Source organism: Embiotoca jacksoni, unplaced genomic scaffold (genome assembly GCF_022577435.1).
Source record: "Embiotoca jacksoni isolate LCO1_2020_lvr unplaced genomic scaffold, fEmbJac1.0.p SCAF_29, whole genome shotgun sequence".
Lineage (NCBI taxonomy): Eukaryota > Metazoa > Chordata > Actinopteri > Embiotocidae > Embiotoca > Embiotoca jacksoni.
This window is the reverse complement of record NW_027185380.1, coordinates 5,734,998-5,750,585: the sequence shown is the minus strand read 5'-3', so window position 1 is coordinate 5,750,585 and position 15,588 is coordinate 5,734,998.

Genomic DNA, 15,588 nt, shown 5'->3' with positions numbered 1-15,588 from the left:
CTGGGAAGAGAGAGCGACGCCTCTGTTCGTCTCGACTACGGAAAGCCTGGACACCTCATCTCGTCATGTCCCATCCGGCTAAAAGGGGAACTCACCAGTAACTGTGGAGATGAGATAAGATGAGAGTTCTGGGAGAGGAGGTGGACATGGTGGAGGAGTACAAGTACTTGGTTGGTTGGAAGACCAACATCAACGCTGTCTACAAGAAGGGGATGAGTCGACTCTTTTTCTTGAGGAAACTTCGATCCTTCAATGTGTGCAGCAAGATGTTGGAGATGTTCTACCAGTCTGTTGTGGCCAGTGAACTGTACTTCACTGTGGTCTGCTGGGGGAGCAGCATTGGGGCCGGCGACGCCAACAGACTTAACAAACTGGTTAAGAAGGCCGGCTCCATCATTGGCTGCAAACTGGACAGCCTGGAAAAGGTGTTGGAGAGGAGGACGCTGAGGAAACTATTATCCATATTGGATATTCCTGACCACCCTCTCCACCTGCTGCAGGAACAGAGGAGCACTTTCTCCAAAAGACTCCTCCAGCTCCGCTGTCACAAGGACAGATACAGGAGATCATTCCTGCCTACTGCAATAAGACTGTACAATAACTCACCTCTGGCAAAATCCATCACACAACAATAACACCGCTGGTTGTCTGTTTTCTTGTTTGTTTAAATCTTTGCACTATTGTTTAGTTAGTTTTAATTTAATTTAATTATTCTATTTTATTTTGTTCTATTTTATTGTATATACTGTGCATTTTTGTATTTAATATTTTTTACTGTTGTTTTATTGCTTTCCTGTACCTATAATGCTGCTGTAGCGAAAAAATTTTTTTGCCCTTGTAGGATTAATAAAGTAACTGTCTATCTATCTATCTATCTATCTATCTATCTATCTATCTATCTATCTATCTATCTATCTATCTATCTATCTATCTATCTATCTATCTATCTATCTATCTATCTATCTATCTATCTATCTATCTATCTATCTAATGGCAAGCGATTCACAGAGACTACTCCAACCCCAATCTCACCTGCTCCTTCCAGCCACATGATGTTTGTCATCGGATCCTCTTTTGCTATCAGCGCTCATAGACTCTGGGGATGAGCAACTTTTTTTGGACTCTGCTTTCCTTCTCAAACACAGGATTCCTGTCGAAGCACTGGAACATCCCCTGTTGGTGAATGCACTGGATGGCAGCTCCCTGGCCAGGATTACTCACCCGTTCTCTGTCCCTGCTCATGTCCGGAAAACACAGACAGAGTCTCGAGTTCTACATTTTCCCCACACCACAGACTCCTCTGGTCCTCGAGCATCCCTGGCTCGCCTCACATAATCCTCAGATCGATTGGGCTGGAGGAAGGATCACGGGCTGAAGCCTCACCTATCATTCCTGTTGCCTCAGGTCGGCTATCCCACCAGTAGACTCTCCTCCTAGTACACCTGACTCTGGTCCGAGCCTGTCTGATGTACCGCAAGAATATCAGGACCTAAGGAGAGGCATTAAGCAAGGAACGTGCACTCTCGCTCCCTCCTCACCGCCCCTATCGATTTGTTCTCCGGTGCCTCGTTTCCCTCTAGTTGGCTCTATAATCTCTCCCAGCCAGAACGTGAATCGATGGAGAGGAATATCTCGGACTCGCTCGCCACCGGAATAATTCATCCCTCGTCTTTGCCTCTGGCAGCGAACTTCTTCTTTGTGGCAAAGAAGGATAAGAGTCTCTGCCCCTCCATAGACTAAAGAAGATTAAACCAGATCACCATCAAAAACAAATATCCACTGCCACTCATCAGATCCGCCTTCAAACCACCGGCAGGAGCCACCATATTCACAGAGTTGGACCTCCATAATGCCAACTATCTTGTCCAGATTTGTGAGGAGGACGAATGGAAGACCGCCTTTAATACTCCTCTGGGACATTTTGAGTACCTAGTAATGCCCTTTGGATTAACCAATGCTCCTGCGGTGTTCCAGACCCTAGTCAATGACGTCTTCCGCAACTTCCTCAATCGCTTTATCTTTATCTACCTCGACGACATCCTGATCTACTCATCGGGCCTCCAGGAACACCGCCACCACGTCCACAAAGTCTTGCAAAGCTTCCTGGAGAACCAAGTCTTCGTGAAAGCCGAGAAGTGTGAATTCCACATCTCATCTGTTCAGTTCCTGTGGTTCCTCATCGACAGGGATCAGGTCAAGGTAGTGACTGAGTGGCCAGTTCCCTCGACCCGTAAACAGCTCCGAGACTACAGCAAGACGGCTGTCCCCCTCACCAGACTCACCTATTCTAAGTGTCACCCACATTAGTTTTACCAGCAACTAAAGGGTTAACTCAAACATGCAATACCGACGTTCACCAGAGGGGCGCTGTGGTGCACGTCGGGAGATCAAAGCCTTCTCCCGGTAGACGACCCTTTATGCCTCGAATGAAACAGCAGCGTCATGAGCGACACCATGAAGAATCTCATTTGGTTGATTTTTGCTCACTGCTTTTGAGGATCTTTATTTATTTGGTCGTTAACCAGACCGACTCCGAAGGAAAAAGTTTCTTTAAGTCTGAGAAGAATCTCCGGTGAGTGACGAATGCGTTGCTAAGAGTTAGCCATTGCTGTAGAGCTACAAAGGAGGACAGTTGTTTAGTTGGGCTAGATACCGATCAGGAGAGAAGAGAAAAAAAACCAGTCGGAGATAAATATTAAATTGTTGTTGAATATTATTTTACGTGGTTGATATCTGTGATTGTGGAGCTACATGTGACCGACGGGGCTAGTTAAGCGCTAGCTAAGCGCTGGGGGTTAATGCGTCGGGACCTGTTGAACCGAGCGGGAACGATGACGTCATTTTCTTGTTTTAGCGCCAGAAGTAAACGGTCAGATTGAGAACAGTGTTGACTGTGTTGCTTAGTAACGGTGGACGTTTAAATAATGTCTGTTAAGTATAAGTGATAGATGTCACTGAGACATGAGGACATGTGTGTGTGAAATATGTTGGTATGTTAATATTGACCGTAGTGAATATTATATATATATGTGTGTGTATACTATTTTACTGGTCATTTACTGTTACACCAACAATAGAGTTTAGAAATTATAGTACTGACATCGTATTCAATTCTGCTGCATGCAGATTGTTTTTTTTTTGTATGGATCTGTGATGGAGACAGCGATCCCCAGAAACCTCCACAGAGCGCTGGAGCTGAGTGACCCTGCGATCCCTGATCATCTTCACCGTGGGTGAAGCTGCATTTGGTCTTCTTGGATTCTCCTGCCGAGGAACCAACGAGCAAGAAGATTCAGATAAGAGTTAGTCTGAGAGCCTCCAGACATACACTACCCGGGTAGTAGACTGAAAGACAAGAGACTGAAACTGACTGACTGTGAGCGAAATACCGGTATTGGGGTTATTATTTGAATTTGTTATTTTTCTTTTATGTTGTTCCCTTGATTTTCTGTGTGTTAATAACTATAATAAATTGCAGTTCAGTTCCTTGTTTTAAACTGCAAACATTTGCCATGTTTCATTCACTCCCAGAGCGACCTAAAGACAGTCCTAAACTTAACACAGGAAATCTACTGTGTTACATAGATACTACATAAGATAGTTTTCACATGAACTCCAGAAGCTGACCAGGCATTCCGTTCCCTCAAGGAACGGTTCCCCTCAGCACCCATCCTCATCCAACCCGATGACAGCCGTCAGTTCATTGAGGAGATGGACGCCTCAGGCACGGGGGTTGAGATGGTCTGTCCCAATGCTCTGGTTCGGACTCGAAGCTTGTGCTAGTCCCTGTGCTTTCTTCTCTCGTCGACTGTCACCAGCTGAGAGGAACTATGATGTGGGAAACCGAGAGCTGCTGGCAGTCAAACTAGCCCTGGATGAGTGGAGACACTGGCTCAAGGGGTGGGTGCACCCTTCCGTCGTCTAGACAGACCACAAGAACCTGGAGTACATCCAAACAGCCAAACGTCTCAAATCCCGTCAAGCCCATTGTTGTGTTGTTTTTCGCCCATTTTAACTACACCATCACCTACCGTCCCGGTCATAAGAACACCAAACTCGATGCACTCTCCCGTCAGTTTGCTCCAGATGACAAAGACTCTGTTCCCAACACCACAATCCCGCCCTCCTGTGTGCTAGGGGCCCTCACCTGAGAAGTGGAATTCGTTGTAAGGGATGCCCTGTGCACCCAGCTGGACTCCGGAGGTAGACCTCCTAACCGCTTGTTCGTGCAGAAGGATGTGGAGGAATAGTCAGGCCGCCCTGAGTCATACATCAGACCTGAACAAGCGCCTGGTGGATGTCGGCGCCCCTGTCTACCACCCTGGCCAACAGGTTTGGCTCTCTGCCCAGGACATTCCCCTCCGCACGGAATCCAAGAAACTGTCACCTCGCTACATCGGTCCATTTCCCGTTGTGGAGGTCGTCAACCCTGTCGCCGTCAGTCCAGTTCTTTCACTGATCCAGATTGGATGGTGTTCTGGTTCTGTCACTGATCCAGATTGGATGGTGTTCTGGTTCTGTCTGTGTGTGACTGCTTCAGGGTGATTAATGTGTTCATTTCCATTATTAAAGACAGAGCAGCGCTGCAGGCTACAGATTTAGGACCTCATCATAAATCTTCGCCAAATGAACAGTCAAATAATCGCTCATCGGAAATGAAATCTGGGCTCATTAATACTGACGCCCAGACACACACACACACACACACACACACACACACACACACACACACACACACACACACACACATACATACAAAGTCTGGGCGTCTCATTCTCATGCTGCCACACACGCCGCATGAATACACACACACACACACACACACACACACACACACACACACACAGATGCACACAGAAGGAGGGGGCTCCGGTATGGTCTGCCACCTCTGTGCACCACTCGGCAGTGACAGGCACATCATTAGAAGAGAATGCAGACAGGGTGCATTGTGGGTCCTGACTCTGTCTCAGCTCCCACACAGTGAGCACTGACCCATAGGACCAGAACACAGTAATCACTGAACACGGACCTCATCACACCGTTTGACTTCTCTTCCCCTCCGACTCCTTCATCGGCTTAATCACACAATCTGAAGAATTTATCGTTCACAATGTACAAACAGATGATTTTTATTCTGTTCTCTCACGTTTTATTTGATAATCACACTTTATTGCATCCAAACTCACACCGTGCTGCACATGAAGAGACACAAGCAGGTTCCACAAAGAGGACAATGACGACAGTTAGAAGAGCTCTGAATGCAAACCATCCACTGATTCATATCCAAACAATACAAGTGATTTATCATCTCTATATCATTGTCATTATTATTATCATTATTATTCATATTTTTACCGTATATAGGGCCCTTTAACAGGGAGGTTTTCATGACTAGATATTATAGTTTCATTATGAGAAATATATAACCGAGTGGGTTTTAAGTGTGACTCAAACAAGGGACTAAAAGTCAGAATATCTACTGAGCATATATATGTCATATTTATAACATATATTAATAATATGTATAATATATGTATAATAATGATGGAGGCTCCTTTTGACTCGTAACCAAACTGAAGCTGAGGGAACGATCAAAGCTGACAACCATCTTTTCCAACTGGAGTCATTTCCAAAAAGGGGAAGTGGGCGGAGCATATGTGTACAACGTCATCAGTAGGAACTACTCCCCACACACACACACACACACACACTTTATTTATTAAAATGCATGTGGTGTGATTGCAGCTGTTCTGATGAAAGATTCTGTATTTTTAATTAAAGCTAGTTGAAACTAAATGTAACAGACGTTACTAAGCGTGTTCAGGGAGACACTACGTGGTCTTACAGCAGGCAGAGGATTGATTAGGAGAGTAATGGCATGGACCGGCTGCATTAGCTGAGAAATTTATAATAAGTAAGCTTTGATTTATGGGTTATGGAAATGATGAAAGCTCAACAACTCCTGTGTGAAACCCTGAGACTGATGATCATGTGCTTCATGGAACATCTTAACAGACTAACTGTGTGAAAACCAGAGAAAACGGTGTCCCACTGCAGAGGGACACCATTTTCAAACAGAGACAGCTTCATGTCTTCAACATTCAGACAACAGTTCGTCTGCACACAGATATCATTCTGATGTAGAGAGAAAAAAAACACTGGCTTCTTTATATTCCTTTGAACCATAATCATCAGGGTTGAACTTATGAAACATGTCCAGGAGGAACATTTCACACATGGCAGCTGGTATTAACAGGACCACCAGGACTGAAAGGACCAAGCAGCTTCCTGTACCACCCAGATGTTTGACTAAACTTGTGTGGAGGCTCCTTGTTGTTCAGTGGCTTTTAGAAATGGTAACAGATTGGTAATTGATAGCCGAAATGGAGGACAACACCGATTGGATGGCTTGTAATCTTCGTCTACGTCCTGCAGGTCAGACAACCATTTCATGGTCGAGGTCCTGATCGCATTCTCTGAGACATCATAAGGAAGCAGTCAGTGGAGAAAACAGTCAGCAGAGGAAACAGTCAGAGGAGGAAACAGTCAGCAGAGGAAACATTCAGAGGAGGAAACAGTCAGCAGAGGAAACAGTCAGCAGAGGAAACGGTCAGAAGAGGAAACAGTCAGAGGAGGAAACAGTCAGCAGAGGAAACAATCAGAGGAGGAATCGGTCAGCGGAGGAAACGGTCAGAGGAGGAAACGGTCAGCGGAGGAAACGGTCAGAGGAGGAAACAGTCAGCAGAGGAAACAGTCAGGAGGAAACAGTCAGAGGAGGGAACAGTCAGAGGAGGAAACAGTCAAAGGAGGAAACAGTCAGCACACAGCAAATTCACTTATTTGGAATAAATTCTGAGTTAAAATCAATTATTTTTGCTTGTACATGTGAGACCATCGAATACACTCTCAAGCAGAGTGAAAGTAACCCTTTTCTAGGAGTTCTTTTTTTTTTAAACACTTTTCAGGAGTTGAACCTGAACTCTTTGGGAGTTAAAACTCAGCTCCCATGAAGAGTACATTTTTACTTTAACCGTGATTTGTTTGAATGTGAAGTTTTTCAGTGTTTCCGTCAACACTTAAAAATGTGTATTATTTGACATTCATGAAGTTCAAATTTCATCACACTAAAAAGGTTTCAGGTAAGACTGATTATAAGATAACAACATATCTGTCATAAATTTATATTTAACAATTATATGCAGTCTGATTACATGCGGTGTGCAACAATTAATTATCATTATGTCTTCATCGAAATATTAATAAACAGCATGTTTTAACAAAATTAATTATAATTTCTGCCCATCACTTAGATTTAATTTGGTTGCTTTATTCTCAAAAGTTACGAAGAAATAACGAAGGCATGCAGGGAAATGCTAATATGACAACAGAGCTGCACAGTAAACACCAGGAGTAGTGTTGAATCATGCTCCTCAACACCCAGCGAGTGAACACCAAAATGTTACCCCACCAAAGAGTCTCCCTGAACACAAGCTGTAGTCTAATTTAGAACATAAACTCCCAAAATCCAACTCATTCTTTAACTCCAAGATATTCTACTCCAGAAATTTGCTGTGCAGAGGAAACAGTCAGAGGAGGAAACAGTCACCGAAGGAAACAGTTAGAGGAAACAGTCACTAGAGTAAACAGTTTGCATAGGAAATAGTCAGTGGAGGAAACAATCAGCAGAGGAAACAGTCAGGATCTGTGTGTGTTTTTCCCTCTGTTCCACCTGATCACCTTTTCCTTCATGTTTCCTGTCTCTTCCTCTGTTTGTTTTTGTCTGTCATGTGTTCTATGTGTTGGTCTGTGTCTAGAGGGAGTGGATTCACCAACTGCCCTCCTCCAGTCACCTCCCATTACCACACCTCATTCAGCTAGTACAGCTGGTTCTCATTCCAGTAATCACCACCTGGCCGTATATGAACCCCGGTCTACATTCCACCTGCGTCAGGCAGTTCTGTTAGATCACCTGGCACCACGCTGCAGTTCTTAGTAAGTCTGTTTACTTGTCTCTGCATTCTCGGTCTTGACCCCCTGCCTGCTGCAGTTCTACCAGTGTGCCTGGCAGCCTGATACACTGTGGTACTTACCTGCCGTCCAGTGTTGATCCACAGAGATCAACTGCAAAGTGGAAGACATCCTGCGTTGTTCCTTGGGAAACCACACATCTGACCCGACCTGCTATCCTGGATCGATCCTCAGAGACCACCTGCCTGCCACCTGTGCGGCCCTGCCCGCATCCAAGCTACTTCGGTGTGGAGCACGGGGACACTCACACCACCCAGTTTGGATCAGCCTGCCTCAGCTCCGATCACCGGCCTGTCCCCCTCTGGCCTATTGAGAATTATGGGGACACTCTCCCCCTCCGGACCCTGTCTGAGTCCCTGCCCTGACTTTTTTTTTTTTACATTTGTTGGCTTTCAGCCACCCCGGACTTGTCTCAGAGTTCCCGTACTATATCCTGGAATGTTCATCTGTTCTGTTTTTGGCAATAAATCTATCATTAATTCATCTGCTCTGTGTGCTGCGTTTGAGTCAGTTTTAACACCATCACACAACAGAAACGGTCAGCGGAGGAAGCGGTCAGTGGAGGAAACAGGCTGAAAAACAACAAGGGATTTGAGAGGAAAGAGGTGAACAGTTAAACTATCTAAAGTGACCATCTATCCCAGTTTGCTCTCCTCCTGCTGTAGTGCCATTATTTCTATTGGCAGTAGTTTTATTATCAGGGACAGTTGAGGTGTGGTCACTTAGTTTACCTCCAACTGAAGGGACCAGTTGGTTTGCACCTGTCTGACTTTTCCATACAGGTTTTTACAGGTCACTATGAAATGATAGAGAGCTGCTTGATGGAACATCCCTTCGTGTTCACATCGTTACACGTTCTGCAGACACAGTAGTTTTCTCAGTCACAATTCATTTCTCTCTTTAGTATTAATACATGACTCGCTGTGTTCTGCTCACTGGCACACTACTCACAGCCTCACCTGCAGCTTCACTGATCTACTTTAATATTAGCACAGGACACACAGGACGTGTTTTACAATAATCCACCCAGAGAAAGATTCTTCTGCATGTTTACCATGTGATGTGCACCATCACAGACTGTCACAGACCAGCACAGACCCTAACAGACCTTCACAGAGTGGTGCAACCAGTGGAACGATGGAAACAGTGGAACCGGTGGAACCAGTGGAACCAGTGGAACTACTGGAACCAGTGGAACAGTGCAACCAATGGAATAGTGGACTGTGGAACCAGTGGAATGGTGGAACAGTGGAACCAGCTGCAGATGGAGTCACTGGGCTCTGGGCTGACTTGGTTCACAGTTTGGTTCTGGTTCTGAAGGATGTACTGTACTGATGTTTTCAAGTTCCTGTGCTGACTGCAATGACGTCATCACTGGTGGAAATGATGAAACAATCAGTAAAATAAGATGTAATAAAAAGATGTTGTTTTAAAGACCAGGTTTATCAGTGATGTCATGTGATCAGGTCACTAACTGGATTCACATTTCATCAGCAGCTCTGCTACATACATGATCACCAAGCCTCCTTCTATCTGCGTACAGCCCCCCCCCCCCCCTCCCCTCACGCCCTCCCCCCCCCCCCCACACACACACACACAGAGACACTCGACCCACCCAGGTTCTGGCCTCCTTTCCAGCCTCTTCTGACAATGTTAATGATTCTCACTGGGACTCAGGATGACGGGTGACAGAGCAGCTACACCAGGGCTGGCTGACGATGTAAGGGAAGGGGGCGTAAGTGGGGAAGTGGAGGGCCAGGAGTGTGTGTGTGTGTGTGTGGTTTTGGTGGGGGGGGAGGGGTCAAGGATGGTGGTGCACAGGCTGCCTCTCTGGTGATGTGTCGGGAGGGATCCAGTGTTCCCTGGCTCCGTGGTAATTTATTACATTTAAGACAAGGCCTGACACCCTGAATCAGCCTCCATTCAGATCACAGCGGCTGGTCAGGGGGGGGGGGGGTAAACACAAAGGAGGGAGAGAGAGGTGGAGGAGGAGACAGAGAGCCTACATGGAAATGATATGCGATGAGGAGAGATGTAGCCCGAGGCAGGCTGCATGTTTGGCCTGGTTCCCTATAGTTGGTGTATTTATAATTCAAATATATTTCATATTAATAATTCATAAACACGACGTATCAAAAGAAACCCTGCCAAATGTTTGTGATTAAAAAAAAATTATGCGCTGGAAATATTCCACTTTAAAACAAACTTCATCCAAGTGAAGAACTTAGAAAAATGATGAAAACACATCTGGATCAATTATATGATGTTTAAATATTAAATCTATTTGGAGTATTTCATTCACATATACTACTGAAAAACACACCAACACACACGCACACACACCAAATGCCATCAAACTTCTGAAAACTTTGATGGGAAGTGTGTGTGTGTGTGTGTGTGTGTGTGTGTGTGTGTGTGTGTGTGTGTGTGTGTGTGTGTGTGTGTGTGTGTGTGTGTCAGTGGGGGCAGATCGAGTTCGAGGTGTTGTACGTGGCTCCAGAGGTGGACAGTGATGACGAGAATGTGGAGTACAAGGACGACAGCGGCCATCGCTACCGACTCTACCTGGACGAACTGGAGGACAGCAGCACGGAGTGTGTATGTGTGTGTGTGTGTGTGTGTGTGCATCCCTGCTGTAGACTGATGGTCACAGTGCCTGCGGTGCCTGCTGCTGTCTTTGATGATGGTCTTCAGTATTGAATGAAGATTCTTAACCGAGAAGTGGTCACATGATGTTTGTTTCCCTATCTTCAGAGGAGAGAGAGAACATGGGCACCAAAATGAAAACCAAGACCTTCTTTGAAACCACGCAGGTAAAACCATCCAGATGAAACCACGCAGGTGAAAACCATTCAGGTGAAAACCACACAGGTGAAAACCATTCAGGTGAAACCACGCAGGTAAAACCATCCAGATGAAACCACGCAGGTGAAAACCATCCAGGTGAAAACCATCCAGGTGAAACTATCCAGGTGAAACCACGCAGGTGAAACCACGCAGACGAAACCACGCAGGTGAAACCATCTGGGTGAAACCATCCAAGTGAAGCCATCCAGGTGAAACCACGCAGGTGAAAACCATACAGGTGAAACTATCCAGGTGAAACCATCCAGGTGAAACTATCCGGGTGAAACCATCCAGGTGAAAACCATCCAGGTGAAACCACGCAAGTGAAAACAATCCAGGTGAAACTATCCAGGTGAAACCATCCAGGTGAAACCATCCGGGTGAAACTATCCGGGTGCAACCATCCAGGTGAAACTATCCGGGTGAAACCATCCAGGTGAAACCATCCAGGTGAAACCACGCAAGTGAAAACCATCCAGGTGAAAATCATCCAGGTGAAACCACGCAGGTGAAAACAATCCAGGTGAAACAATCCAGGTGAAACTATCCAGGTGAAACCACGCAGGTGAAACTATCCAGGTGAAAATCATCCAGGTGAAACCATCCAGGTGAAACCACGCAAGTGAAAACCATCCAGGTGAAACTATCCGGGTGAAAATATCCGGGTGAAACCATCCGGGTGAAACCATCCAGGTAAAACCATCCGGGTGAAGCCATCCGGGTGAAACCATCCAGGTGAAACCACGCAGGTGAAACCACGCAGGTGAAAACCATCCGGGTGAAACAATCCAGGTGAAACCATCCAGGTGAAACCACGCAGGTGAAAACCATCCAGGTGAAACTATCCAGGTGAAACCATCTGGGTGAAACCATCCATGGACTGCGGGTGAAACCACGCAGCTGAAACCACACAGGTGAAACCATCCGGGTGAAACCATCCGGGTAAAACCATCCAGGTAAAACCATCCGGGTGAAACCATCCAGGTGAAACCACGCAGGTGAAACCACGCAGGTGAAACCACGCAGGCGAAACCACACAGGCGAAACCACGCAGGCGAAACCATGCAGGCGAAACCACACAGGCGAAACCACGCAGGCGAAACCACCCGGGTGAAACCACCCAGGTGAAAACCATCTGGTTGAAACCACCTAGGTAAAACCACGCAGATGAAACCATCCGGGTGAAACCATCCGGGTGAAACCATCCAGGTAAAACCATCCGGGTGAAACCATCCAGGTGAAACCACGCAGGCGAAACCACGCAGGCGAAACCATCCGGGTGAAACCACCCAGGTGAAAACCATCCGGGTGAAACCACCTTGGTAAAACCACGCAGGTGAAAACAGGTGTGTCCCCGCCGACATGAAAGTTTGCCCTGCACCTCATTTTATCTGTTTTCTTTAAGGCGTCTTTGCCGGTTTTGGCAGAAAATGTTTCCTTTCCAATAAGTTAAATATATTTTTCTGTATTTTAAACTTTCAGACGGATCGATGTGAAAACAAAGTAGCAGTAAATCTTACAGTTCAGGTGAGTTCATCCTTTTTCCTTCACACCTCAAAGTCTCCTGTCTAACGTTTCTTCCTTCAGCTGTCACTCATGTTTTTCGTTAATGTTCTCTGGTCTCTCCTTCAAGTGCCCCGGGATCACTGGTTTTGTGATTTGGTGATATAAAAATAAAACCAAGTAGAACTGAATTAGTGATGAGTTGTTATTCAAGGAAAATGTCTTAAGTGGCAACATGGCAGCTAATTTATTTCTTTTGACTTCTGTCGTGGACAAAACTGCTGAGTCATGTGTATCAAACATGATCTGTATTCAGTATTTATTAGAGATGCAGCTTAGTAGTAATTATTAGAGATGAACCATATGACTCAGTAGTGTGTATTAGAGATGGACTATATGACTCAGCAGTATTTATTCGAGATGGACTATGTAACTCAGTAGTATTTATTCGAGATGGACTATGTAACTCAGTAGTATTTATTAGAGATGGACTATGTAACTCAGCATTATTTATTAGAGCTGTACTATATGATTCAGCAGTATTTATTAGAGATGGACTATGTAACTCAGCAGTATTTATTAGAGATGGACTATGTAATTCAGCAGTATTTATTAGAGCTGTACTATATGATTCAGCAGTATTTATTAGAGATGGACTATGTAACTCAGCAGTATTTATTAGAGATGGACTATGTAACGCCATTATTTATTAGCGATGGACTATGTAACTCAGCAGTATTTATTAGAGATGGACTATGCAACTCAGCAGTATTTATTAGAGATGGACTATGTAACTCAGCATTATTTATTAGAGATGGACTATATCACTCAGTAGTGTGTATTAGAGATGGACTATATGACTCAGCAGTATTTATTAGAGATGGACTATATGACTCAGCAGTATTTATTAGAGATGGACTATGTAACTCAGCAGTATTTATTAGAGATGGACTATGTAACTCAGCAGTATTTATTAGAGATGGACAATGTAACGCCATTATTTATTAGCGATGGACTATGCAACTCAGCAGTATTTATTAGAGATGGACTATGCAACTCAGCAGTATTTATTAGAGATGGACTATGTAACTCAGCAGTATTTATTAGAGATGGACTATATGACTCAGCAGTATTTATTAGAGATGGACTATGTAACTCAGCAGTATTTATTAGAGATGGACAATGTAACGCCATTATTTATTAGAGATGGACTATGTAACTCAGCAGTATTTATTAGAGATGGACAATGTAACTCAGCAGTATTTATTAGAGATGGACTATGCAACTCAGCAGTATTTATTAGAGATGGACTATGCAACTCAGCAGTATTTATTAGAGATGGACTATGTAACTCAGCAGTATTTATTAGAGATGGACAATGTAACGCCATTATTTATTAGAGATGGACTATGTAACTCAGCAGTATTTATTAGAGATGGACAATGTAACTCAGCAGTATTTATTAGAGATGGACTATGTAACTCAGCAGTATTTATTAGAGCTGGACTATGTAACTCAGCATTATTTATTAGAGATGGACTATATCACTCAATAGTGTGTATTAGAGATGGACTATATGACTCAGCAGTATTTATTAGAGATGGACTATATGACTCGGCAGTATTTATTAGAGATGGACTATATGACTCAGCAGTATTTATTAGAGATGGACTATGTAACTCAGCATTATTTATTCGAGATGGACTATGTAACTCAGTCGTATTTATTAGAGATGTACTATGTAACTCAGCAGTATTTATTAGAGCTGGACGATGTAACTCAGCATTATTTATTAGAGCTGGACTATGTAACTCAGCAGTATTTATTAGAGATGAACAATGTAACGCCATTATTTATTAGCGATGGACTATGTAACTCAGCAGTATTTATTAGAGATGGACTATGTAACTCAGCAGTATTTATTAGAGGTGGACTATGTAACTCACCAGTATTTATTAGAGATGGACTATGTAACTCAGCAGTATTTATTAGAGCTGGACTATGTAACTCAGCATTATTTATTAGAGCTGGACTATGTAACTCAGCAGTATTTATTAGAGCTAGACTATGTAACTCAGCAGTATTTATTAGAGATGGACTATGTAACTCAGCAGTATTTATTAGAGATGGACTATATCACTCAGTAGTGTGTATTAGAGATGGACTATATGACTCAGTAGTATTTATTAGAGATGGACTATGTAACTCAGCAGTATTTATTAGAGCTGGACTATATGACTCAGCAGTATTTATTAGAGATGGACTATGTAACTCAGCAGTATTTATTAGGGATGGACTATGTAACTCAGCAGTATTTATTAGAGATGGATCGACCAAAAGCACCACCATACCTGTCCGATCAACAACACAGCTATGACTGTGCAGTTTAAAGGGTTTATATAAACAGTCATATGTTTCAGTGTTGTGAACTATATTTCTTTGTCAGTATGGTCCTGTGTTTCCAGTGGGAGCAGCCTAGAGTGACCCTCAGATCATCATGTTTTATCATATTACGAAACTCTGTGTGAAGTGAAACTGTGTTTTCTGAAGAGTCTGTGATGCTGAACAGACACTTTGTTCACTGAATTGATGAGGCACTGGCTCCACCCGCTGACCTTTGACCTGATCAATAAAACGGCATCATACCATTATTAGTTGATACTAAGAGAAGTATCAGTGGTGTGCATAAAGAGAGGCATGGTTATGGATTTATTCATCACACTTATTTATTCTGACAGTTCATCTACGTCAACAACCGCCTGTCCAATGAGAGGAGGGCTGAGAGCCAGTGGCACGTCACAGGCGCAGGTCCCATCACAGAGGCGCGTCAAACTGCACACACACTCTCACACACTCTCACACACTCACACATACCGGATGTTGGGTTATGTCGTCTTCAAAATAAAAGCATTAAATCTGAACTTTGTGGAGGGAATAAATATTGTTTTAAACTGGATCACTGCGGTCCGCGTGTTCTGATGGAGATTCGGGTCTGAACAACAAAACTGTTTGTAGCTCACTGAACTCATCACTGTACGTTCAACAGATCCTCACATGTTGTGTCATCAGTTCTACTTTTTCCTGACCAACTCTCTCTGGGGTTTATTTTGAAAATATTGACCGGAAGGTATGGTCTAAACCCCTGCAGACTTTTGAAAAGGCAGTCATCAGGTACTGCAGACCACACAGCGGCCCTATAAGCGGCTCCAC